The following is a 12,400-nucleotide window of genomic DNA, read 5'->3' as shown; positions in this document are numbered from 1 at the left end:
TGATCAAGTGTAAACCAATTCAACTATCTTGGTTAAACTTATATTTATCGCAACATTTTGCAAAAAATAATAAATTTGAGAACTTATATTTACTGTCAGTAAATGATTAATTTTGTCCTTCAAAGTAAAAGATACGATCAATTTTTTAAAATATTTATTATTATTTTAGTCCCTAAAAATATATTAATATTATTACTAAAGTTACACAACCTTTTGAATTTCAGATTAAAATAAGTGACAAATTATACGACTTTTTTTTTGTTATTTTATCACTTTTAAAGATTAAATTCACAATGTCTCACACTCTTAGAAATGAAACTGGTCATTTATTTTATTTATAGCCTAATAAGTGACCAAATTGATTTAAATATACTGCAGGACTTTCTTTCAAATTGTATAAATACGAAGCATGAAACGTAATTTAATTTGGATGTTTCCTTTCTATTAAATTGTAGTGCTAAGTATGCACAAAAAATAAAGACCAATATGTGGTTTATTTAGGAATAAATTCATATAAAAACAACGAATTATCTGAAAAAAATCAAAATAAAACGAACATATAATATAATTGGATTAAGCACAAATATTGATTTTCATATCACAATCACACGTACAATTGAAAACGAAAAGCACAGTGAAAGTTTTTAGTTTAGAAATAATTAAAACAACTAAAAAGAAAAAAAAAATCACAAACATAATGTTAACCACCATTGACTACGTACCGTAGCTATCACCCAACAAATGCTAAGGTAGTGTGAATAGCGATCAATTAAAGAAGCACTATATGTGGTCTTGGCTTTAGGTTTAATATATATATATATTCATTCTACAGGAAATCGATAGACACATTATACTGGCTTTCCATATACGGAAACCTTTTCCTTTTGAGTTTTAACTGGAAAATGACTCTACAATATTAAACTAGGCCTAAAAAATAGCTTAAATGGTCGAGGACATGTTTTTATTTATTTATTTATTTGATATCACAATGCGAGGACAAGGTTTCTCACAACTTATGAGCCACAATTTTTTCTCATTGGCATACATTTATGCCTTCACCACTTCGAGGAATTTTTTGGATCTGATTACTTTCATTTTTTTGTTATATTTTTTTAATTATTTTCATTTTATTTTTTGTGTTTTAAATGATTGTATTATTTTCACTATATTGTAAAGTATTTAAAATCAGAAAATAAAGTAAAATTAAGGCAATATATTTGTAATAAAACAAAATAAATATATTCTCAAATTAAATATATAGGTACTTTTTTTATCAGCAACCATTAGTTCCATGGTAACTTTAGGTACTTCTTTTTTAGAAGAACTTTTTGGTACTTGATATTGTTTTCCATCAACAAATTAATAGTCGGATCATGAAGTATCACTATCACATATAAAAAAAAAAAAAAAAAAAAAAAATATATATATATATATATATATATATATATATATATATATATATATATATATATATATATATATATATATATATATATATATATATATATTTGCCGAAAAATACATAAGACTTTTCTAACCAATTCTTGGGCCTTTAACCAGGGTACAATACGTTTCCTGAAAATACAATAAGACTTTTCTAATCAATTCTTGGCCTTTAAACCAGTGTTACAATACGTTTAGTAAAGATTATTTATGGGATGATTTTTTTAAATGATAAAATATGTTTTAAATAAAAAATAGTATGTTTATATCTTGATAATAACTTTTTCATAGGTAAAATTTTGATATTTATAATTAAAAAATTATTAGATTATTACTTTTAATTATTTTCATTTAATCATTTTACATTATTCCCTTAATATTTGAGTCATGTTCCAATTAGTATCTAAAATTTGAAACTGTGCAAATTAATCTCCTAATGACTTATATACAAGTTGCAAAATGAATCTTCTGTTGCAAAACACTTAATGAAAATTAACACATGAGGTTTATATGATTAATTTAATTTTAATATTAATATTGTTTATCGTAAACAGTTCAACACCAATCATAAAAAAAAAGTTTATGTAATTTTAAGTTGCTACTGTAACTTATGCACCATAAGAAAGCTCTGTATACAGTTTAATTTTGATTCAATTGCTACCCCTTGGACGAGTAATTTCTCTCACTTTTTTCTATTGCATATGGTTTTTCATTATCTATGTACATTCTAGTAGTAGCCAGTAGGGACAATATAGCAAGATAATTACCAAAACGTGATTGGATCGGATAATAATTAAATTGAAAATAAACCTTGAAAGTTGAAAGTGATGGGGTTGGTAGCAAGACAGTTCAAGGTTGAAACAAAATCGGGTAATTGTGGAAACCTAGAGGGTGCATGTGGCACTACCCTAGCACAAGCAAGCATAAATGATATCAATACACACATTTACGATTATTCACTTCCATCATTTTCTATAAATATTATTAATTTGAGTACCATAATAACTTGATGCACAAGATTTCACCAAAGATTCCAATTAACTCGCCAAATATTCTATTTCTTAAACACTAAAATGGCACTCTATAATCTTGTTTCACTAATTTAATGATATGATGGCACTCTATATATAACACTAAAATTTGCACCATATGTTCCCTTGTCAACTCAGAGCTTAGTCGTAGCCCGATCAAAACCACACATGCATATCAAATCCTTCGTACCTTATCTATGAATATTCTGTAGCAAAATTTCTTCAGCTCTTTACCTTTCATTTCGTACAATCTTCAACTAGGGCTTGACTTCAATTCGTCCACCTTCGGTGGCATGCCAACCTCACCTTTATGAACAAAAAATGTGTCTCAAAGACTTATTGAAATACAAAAGGAAAATAAAAAAAAAAAGGGACAAAATGTAATGTAGGCCTAGGTTTGAAGTCGCATAATCTTTAAGTTCACTCAAACGTTCAGTAGTCGGTAATGTGGGCGAATACTTTGTAATAGACATTTCATTTTCCGGATTTTTGAAGGATATATAGTGGGGCCAGTCTTGAATTGCCAACTAGTGGTGTATACATGTCCAGGTTATATCCGAAATCCAAGTAGATTAAAATCTCCCATTCCGTTTAAGGTTTATAAATTCTTTTCTATTATTCCAACACTAACATATAGAATCATAATAGCTTTAAAATTTTAAATAATATACGACAAATTAATTAAACGACTAACAATGAGTTTAATAATGAAAATAAAGGAAATGTAAAAGATATAACTATTTTTTAAGAAATTTAATTGGACCCGGCCAAATCAAATCATATGATGAAGGTCTGAATGAAAAAAAACCAACTAATTACACTAATTTGACTCGAATTTGCATTGCATTGACACCCTCTTCAACTCTGCCAACTCCTGGTTTCATCTGAACTGCACAAGGCATGGTACAACGCTGTCCATAACAAGATAAAACGGCAATATGTACTAAATGTAAGAATCATGCATAAAGCTAAACGATCACTCCGGTCCTATCAGAAGACCATAACATAAGTCTATAAGGGTCACTATAATAGATAGAAAAAAGTTTAATGGACATCTCAAATCTACATGCAACACTTAAAAAGAAAATAAAATATATAGGTATAATAAGATTTATGATATAATAAAAAAATAAAATGTTGATGAAATATTTAAAATAATTGGATGTTTACGTAACATTCATCTAATATATAACCATTGCGTGACGTAAGCCACAGTTTCTCAATGTTAGAATATTATTTTAGTGGGGGGGGGGTCCTTGTTTAAACATGCGTTGTTATAAGCCTATAACTCAACTATTATCCTAAATGGATTTCAGCCACAATGTAGGGGTCCCAGCTGCAGCAGACATTAGAGCCATAATTCACCCACAATATATATCTTCATGCCATCATATGGGTCGCTAGTCAATGGTCATATATGTACCATATATTCTAATAACCGCCCAAATTTATGTTCTTGTGCTATGTCCAGGTACTTAAAGAAAATTGGAGATTGATGTCTTAGCTATTATGATTACATGCATTTGTATGTTACTCAAAATAGTAGTCCAGCAATAATGCTGATAAAGAGATGTCAAATCTATGTTGATGAAGTCAACGCCCAACTTTATTTGCACCCTTAGCTGCATGCATTAATATATTAATTTGTATGAAATTAAACTAAAAAAAAAACACTATTAAAAAATATGCTTTTTACATCGGTTATTTATGACTTTTAACATCGATTTTTGAATCGATATTAAAAGTATCAACGTTGATAGTATTATCGTTAACATTGGTTTTTTAAAAATCGATGTTAACGTAAAATTACCAACATCGGTTATATAAATAACGGATGTTGGTAATATGAATTACATAAAAAAAATGTATATTAATGTTGAAAGTTAACATTGATTTTTTACAAAAGTTAACATCGATTTTTCTGTAAAAAACTGATGTTAACGAATGTGTTAATGTTGACCGTTAACATTGGGTTTTTGAAAAAATCGATGTTAACGTAAGTTAACATCGATTTTTTTGTAAAGAATCGATGTTAACGTTTTCGATATTAACATCGGTTATTTTACAAAAAATTGATATTAACGTACATTAACATCGATTTTTTCAAAAAATCGATTTTAACTGTCAACATTAACATATTTGTTAACATCGATTTTTCCAAAAAACCGATATTAACGTATGTTAACATCGGTGTTTTTAAAAAATTGATGTTAACTGTCAAATTAACACATTCGTTAACATCGGTTTTTCCAAAAAATCGATGTTGTTTTTAGGAATTTTTTTTAAATAATGTCTCTGTTTTTACAAAAAAACCAAAATTTAACCTGTAAATTTAAAATAAGATCACACAGCACAAAACATATATCATTTGCATTCTGCTTTCAAATAGGTTTTAGCAGAAAACTAGCTATCAACAAAGGTTATTTAATGTTAAAATGAAACAACAATTGTAAAAAATGTAATGCAAAGTATGTAAATTAATTAAGTGACCTAAAGTTACATAGTTGCCTAACATCCTATGTTTGATTTCTAACTTTTAGATAATACTATGCCCACTGGTTAAATTGGGCCAGTTCAAGTCAATTTTTGTTAAATTCAAGACTTAACTCAATCAAATTTGATTAGTTTAGTTCAATTTAGTTTTCACATTTTTTTTTGAAACCCAACACAACTTATTCATGAACGATTTGGTTTGATTGAGGTCAACATGTTACACAACTTATCATGATTCATTCAAATATTCAATACAATTAACACAATGTTATCAAATGTTTAAAAAGTAGTTGATTCATTTAATATCATCAGCATAATATTCTAAAATAGATTAATACAAATTAAAATAAAATATTATTCAATGAGATTTATTATAATAGTTTAAATCACAATTATTTCTTACAAATTAATTTCTTATAATAAGTTTTGTTGCAACCAAATTTGCTACAATCAAATTTGTTACAAGATTTGCTTAAACAAATGAACAAAATATGATCCATTAATATTATAAACATGACAGAAAAATAAATATGGACAAAAAATGTGAAACAAATAACAATATACTTGAAAGTAATAGGTTCCAATACAAGTAGTCTCAACACTTGTAGTTTCAACACCTGGAGTCTAAATATTAGTAATATTTAAAGTCAAACCAAATAACTGTAAAAATTTTGATCGGTTCGATTCGATTTTGATCGGATCTATTAATCTAAACTCATGATCCAATCCGTACATAAACAGTTTTGATTGATTCGGTTTGGTTTTGACCCAAATACATAAATGATCCAACCCAAACTATTCAGATCAGATTGAGTCAATCCGAATTTGCGGATGACCCGTACCCATAAACACCCCTACATTCTCTCCTCTCTCATCTCCCCTTTCATCTCTCAACATAATATAATAAATGAATTACGAAAATAAGCATATATTGTAATTTATAGTTTTCTTTTTAAAAAAATCAGCTACATATTAAAGAGAAGTAAGAAAAAGTTGATTTCTATATAATACTTATTTTTAAAAGTAAAATTTAATATAAAGAAATCATGTCGTAAAATTAAAAATTTCCCGAACATATTAAAGGGAACCTATTTTTTAAAAGTTGATTTCTATACAATTAAATATAAAGAAATAATGACGTAAAAAATATAAAAAAATGATTATCTATTTTTTTTAAAGTAATTAAAAACAGTTGTTTTTAATGTAAATTAACTTTGCAAAACGTTATTTTTTTAAAGAATAAAATATGGATAGCAGAGGTCAAACTTATGTTTATTTTTTACTATAAATTATTTTTAGAAAAATAGTTAGATTTTCAAATTTATTTAAATAGTACAATATTTACTACTTTTTTAAAAATAAATTTGAAGCAGTCGCATTTATGAATTTTTAAATAAATGCATATTCTAATTTATATTGTTTTTTAATACATTATATCTGGTGAGAGATGAGAAAGAAGAGAGAAATTGAAAATTTAATGCCTATGAAAGAGGATAGAAAAGAGCGTTTAAAAAATCCAATATTGGCCATAAAAGAGAAAGAAATGATTGTTTAAATTGAATAGTAAAGTATTACAATATCTTTAAGTTAAATTCATTACAGAAAAAAAAATTATTAGTTTCTGTCAAAATTTTATGAAGTTGATTATTCATATTAAAAAAAAATGTAAATGCATTAACATTCTCATATATATATACACGGTAACATAATCAGGGGATGAATGATATAAACTAGGACTAGCATTATTTGTGGGTGCCCTAGGAAGAGTGTGGACAACCACATTAGCTTGTCTTGCTAACAAACTCGATCGAAACTAAAGTTTGGATTGCGAGAAAGAATGCAACAACAATCTCTAATGATGACATCAACTTATGAGGACTCCAACTTAGGAACACAGATCTTGTGGACAATTGTCTTTCAATCAGATTGATTCAAATATAATGTGAGTCATGTCTAGATCTTTCACCCAGAGAAGAACTTGGAACACCCCGATTCTTACCTTAACAAGGAGGCATCTATATAATACGTAATATTAAAATTTTAATTATGACAATCACATAAATAATATAATACGTAACATTTTTATACTATTATTTAATCATTAATTATTATATAGGATAAGATTATTATTTTTGTCACAAATATTTTTTTTACATTGTCATAATTACTCTAAAAGCATATTTAATAATTTTTTAGATAATGTAAAAAAAACACTCATGGTGTAACAAAATTGAAGTCACTTTTATACAACAAATTATATAATTTGAAAACATAAAAATATTAGATAAAATAAATAATGTGATAAAAATATAAAAATGTTACAATGTTTTTCATTAGTATATCGTTACTTTTTTCTTTATCAATAGACTAATTGATATGACCCTTAAGTCAAGCCAAGGGCCCAAGATGTACCATTATATTCAATAATAAGGTCAACTTGCAGCTTTAAATTGTCTCTTTTGATGATTCAAGACAAGAAGTAAAGTTATTAAGTAAGGGCATTGTTAACATAAATTCACATGTTTTTTAGTTGAAGTATTTTATCAAGTTATAATTAGAATTTTTTCCTAAAATACTTCACTCACGTGATGCTAACATATTCCAATTAAAAAAAAAAATAAGCAAGCGAACCTTAATAAATGTTTTTTAGATTTTTTTTAGCATACATTTATTTATTTTTTAATTGAATATGTTAACACGTTATAACTAAAAATTATTTTAAAATATAACTATAATTTCAACTAAAAAATCAGTAAGTGTACATTAACAAATTTCATTAAGTAAATGAAAACTGAAAGGATAGATAAACAAAAAAAAGCTGGATCTCTATTCTCTCACCTACCTTCCATTATATAACTTTTAATGTTAGATTTTCAAGTCTTAATTAAAATCATTATTTAAATATTGACAAATTAGTACTCTTGTCTTAATAATAAGTGATTTTTTTAAATGAAATAAAGTTAACTACTGTTATGGCAGTAATTTAACTTTTTTTGTTATATATGCGAATAGTCCAACCAACTTTTAGTCTTAACTCTTAAAATCTCTGCAGCCAATCTCTTTATATTTAATTAGAAAAGAATATCCAATCATATGTTTGATAGAAATTTTAATTATTGGAAATTAGTTATTGTTCCTTTTGTATTACGGGAGAAAAGAGTACATGCTCGTGACATTGTTACAGTGTGAATCACGGAATTTGTTTCTTTAACAATTAACAATGCAATGAGATCAAGGTAATGACATTGCGGCATGGATTCACATTGCTCAAGTCTAATTAATAAAATTATCATTTCATTAATTACTATTTTGTATGCCAGCATTCAATTTTTCTTTCGCTTAATTCACCGTGTTCACAAAACTTGAACGAACAATTCAACCCAAATAACTTCTATAATTAATGTCACTTGGTATAAATAACCAGTCTCAATTCCCTTAACTAAGATTTTGATTTTGAGTTTTATAGATAAAAATATAATTAAAAATATCTTATTAAAAATGATTAATTAAGTTTTTCGCTATATATTAGTCATCATATGATGTTATTCAATTTTTTATAATTAATTAACTTTTCTTTATTCAATATCTTTTTCCAAGTCGTCACATTGGTCACGGGATGTTATTGTATTAGTTTTTTCAAAAACAAACTCGCAGAGGAATTCTTCTGCCAACATAATTTAATTAAATGTAAGGAGTACTTTCAATCCAAATACAATAATAATAAATACAAACAATTACAGATAGGTTTATTTAATACAGTCTAATGGGTTAACATAATAATCAGAAAACTGTATAAGAGATTTGTTAAGTTTAGCAGAAAATTATAACCAAGACTTTACCTTTATAAATCCAACAGTACGACTAAGTCACAAGATTCAAGTTATTCCATTCCGCAAGCCACCAAAATGTTAGAAACAATTTAAATTTGTAATTTTAAATTTTTCTAGATTTAAAAAATATTATTTATCTTTAAAATTTGTTTAAATTTTAAAGATATTATTTGTAAATTAAAATTTTTATTTTCTTAATTAAAATTAGAATATTAAGTCTATAAATAAGAATTTTTTAGATGAGAATTATTCAGTTTAAAGAGGGGTCATTATCGTAAGTGAGAAATGGAGGTAAGTGGAAGAAAGATTTAGAAATTTGTTAAACTTATCTCAAAGACTTGTAGTGGTGTGAAAAAATTTATAAGTTCATCCTAAAAACTTATAGTAGATGTAAAACTGAAAATCTAAATCACATTAAATAAATTTAAGGTCGTAAATATAAGAATGAAAACCTGAATTGCATTAACAAAATAAATGGTATATATGTATAAATGAGAATTTAAATCACGCTAAATAAATTTATTATCTTTCTTATTTTTCTTACGGTATTGACATTTTGTTTTTTCATGTGTTTTCTTATTAATATGTATAAAGAGAGATATGTGTTTTCGCCAGCACAAAATAACCATATCATTATATGCAAAAGCATTTAATTTGCCATAACTACTTAATTTACTAACAAGCGTACCTCTGCTGAAGATAATGTTGGTAACTTTAAGGAAGAACAAATGAGATTTGACTCTCTGTATTCATGAAAGCAATTTGTTTCTTTGCTTCACGCAACTTGGGGTCAAAAACTAGTGTTGGTCGGTATGCAACTTTCCCCGATGACTGTTAAGATGAGTTGTGGAGTGGTAGAAAGTGAATTTGGACATAATTCAGCTCAACAAAATTTCACTCTTTAATATGCATATGGTTTATATTATTCAGTATATACTCTGCCCAATGTTTTATTTTGTGATGCAAAATTTTGATGTCCGTTAATATTGTTTGCTAAACATGAAAAATTTACCCTCAGTTTTCTGAACAAATTAAATGGAGTTTTATTTAAAATTAAATTATTCCGCTATATATTATGTTAGTCTCGTATAGCATCTGTGGGTCGTAGCAAGAATCTTCTTAATTGATTGCACTCAAATAAAAATAAGAATCTGGAAGGATTAGCTATCTAATGACTAGATATAAATATAAAGAATTTGGTTACTTTAAATTAAATATGTTTTATGAACAACAATAATTGAAAATAAGATTTTTTTAATTTAAAATAACTTTTAATAATTTATTTGAAATAATAATTAAGAATAAACTCAAGAGATATAGGATTTATATCCATATATATATATATATATATATATATATATATATTAATAGAGTGAATAGACAATTTAGTCCCTGAGATTATACTCATTTTACATATTAGTCCCTAACTTAATGTTAAATTCAAAATAGTCCTTATCTTTGCATAAGTGTTACAAAATAGTCCTTCCGTTAAATTTTAAAGTAACGCTATTAGTGAGGTCAATTTTAGTGCTACGTGGACTATCCAATGTGGCACTAAAGGATGACATGACATGACATGTGAACGTGTCTCCTAAAAGATGTCACGTCATTTGATGATAACAAAACGAGTAAATAGACAATTTAGTCTCTGACTTTGTAACCCTGTTGCATATTAGTCCCTAACTTAATGAAAAATTCAAAATAGTCCATATCTTTTGCATAAGTGTTACAAAATAGTCCCTAACTTAAAAGATGCCAAAAATTGTGCTTAAAGTGTTCATGCATTGCAAAGGTTGTGCCTTGCATGATTTCTGGCGGCGCAGATTCCTCCTTGGATTCATTGTCATCTTTTGATTCCTCTGGTTTTTTCTCTTCTTCTTTCTTTTCTTCTTCCTCTGCTTTTTTTTCCTCCACTTTGTTTTCCTCTGGATTTTTTATTCTTCCTATTCAAAACACAAAAAAAAAAAAATCAAAACCTGAAATGATACATTGATGGTAATTGAAGAAAAAAACAGAGGAAAAGAGAATGATTATGCATACCTCGCCCACTGGTGTTGACGGCTACAGAGATAAGGTTGTTGCTGTGAATTTTTGGTTCTTTTTATTTGTGCAAGTGTGTGTGGGTTCTTTTTCGTATATATGTCTCAATTGGTTAAGAATCATCAAATTTGAAGAAGTCACTCATTCTATCATCATCAAATGACGTGACACTAAAATTGACTTCACTAACAACGTTACTTTAAAATTTAACGGAATGACTATTTTGCAATACTTATGCAAAAGATAGGGACTATTTTGAATTTTTCATTAAGTTAGAGACTAATATATAACAGGAGTACAAAGTCAGGGACTAAATTGTCTATTTACTCGTTTTATTATCATCAAATGACGTGACATCTTTTAAGAGGCACGTCCACGTGTCATGTCATGTCATCCTTTAGTGTCACGTTAGATAGTCCACGTGACACTAAAATTGACTTCACTAACGGCGTTACTTTAAAATTTAACGGAATGACTATTTTGTAACACTTATGCAAAGATAGAGACTATTTTGAATTTAATATTAAGTTAGAGACTAATATACAAAATTCACGATCTAAATCAAATATTAATATGTATTTGATTTTTTCTATTTTAAAATATGTTCTATAAACTAATGGTTTCAAACAATAATAAATGTTTAAAGCAAAATTTAAAATGCCCGTGTCTTAAATTTAGTAACAATTACTTTTAACTTATTTAACAATATATTTTTTTATACATAAATTATATGAAAAACCTTACAGTTAATAAAAATATATTACAAATGTAATATTATATTTAAGGTTTAATTGCATTTTTTCTCCAAAATTTTGCAATGATGAGAATTCCCTCCCCCTTTCCATTTTTTTACGAATTTTGCCCCTACGTAAAAAAAAAATTGTAGCAATTTTTTCATTAATTGTGGCAACTTTTCCACGATCAAATTTTTTAATGTTTTATAAACTAAGAGAAAATTTTGCAAAAAAAAAATGAGACAAAATTCACGACATTGTAAAACATTGAAAGCAAAAAGTATAATTAAGTCTCTATTAAATAAATACAATAGTTAATATTATATACAAAAAAATTCTACTTAATTATATATTTTTATAAACAAATACTATGATAATACTTGTGCTGAATTTATCTATTTTTTATACGAGTCGTGGTTTCTTTTTTAATTTGTAATACGTAATATTTTGTTTCACTTAAATTTTTAGAAAGTAATTTTTTTAATAAAAATACAAGTTTTTTTTAAGAAAAGCAGAAAATTATTTTAAAAAACAGTTTAAACAAACACATTTACAGAAATTAAAAAATTGTTTATTTTGCTGAAAAAGGTACTTTTTAAATAAAAAACTTAAACAAACGTGCACTTTTAGCGTTACATTAGTAATGTTGAATTTTCATTAATTGTTGAAGTTGTTTTTTCATAAAATACTTTGTTCCAAGGAAATATAGACATATATGGGACAATAAATGGAAAAGTGGGATTATATGGAGAAATGAAGTTTCACGCGCGTTTTAATCTCTGCCAAGAAAAATCTTGAGGGACCGTTAATTAGGTGGGAATGTTTCAGG

This window comes from Glycine max, chromosome 19, assembly GCF_000004515.6.
Source record: "Glycine max cultivar Williams 82 chromosome 19, Glycine_max_v4.0, whole genome shotgun sequence".
Taxonomy (NCBI): Eukaryota; Viridiplantae; Streptophyta; class Magnoliopsida; order Fabales; family Fabaceae; genus Glycine; species Glycine max.
Note: the sequence above shows the minus strand (reverse complement) of the source record.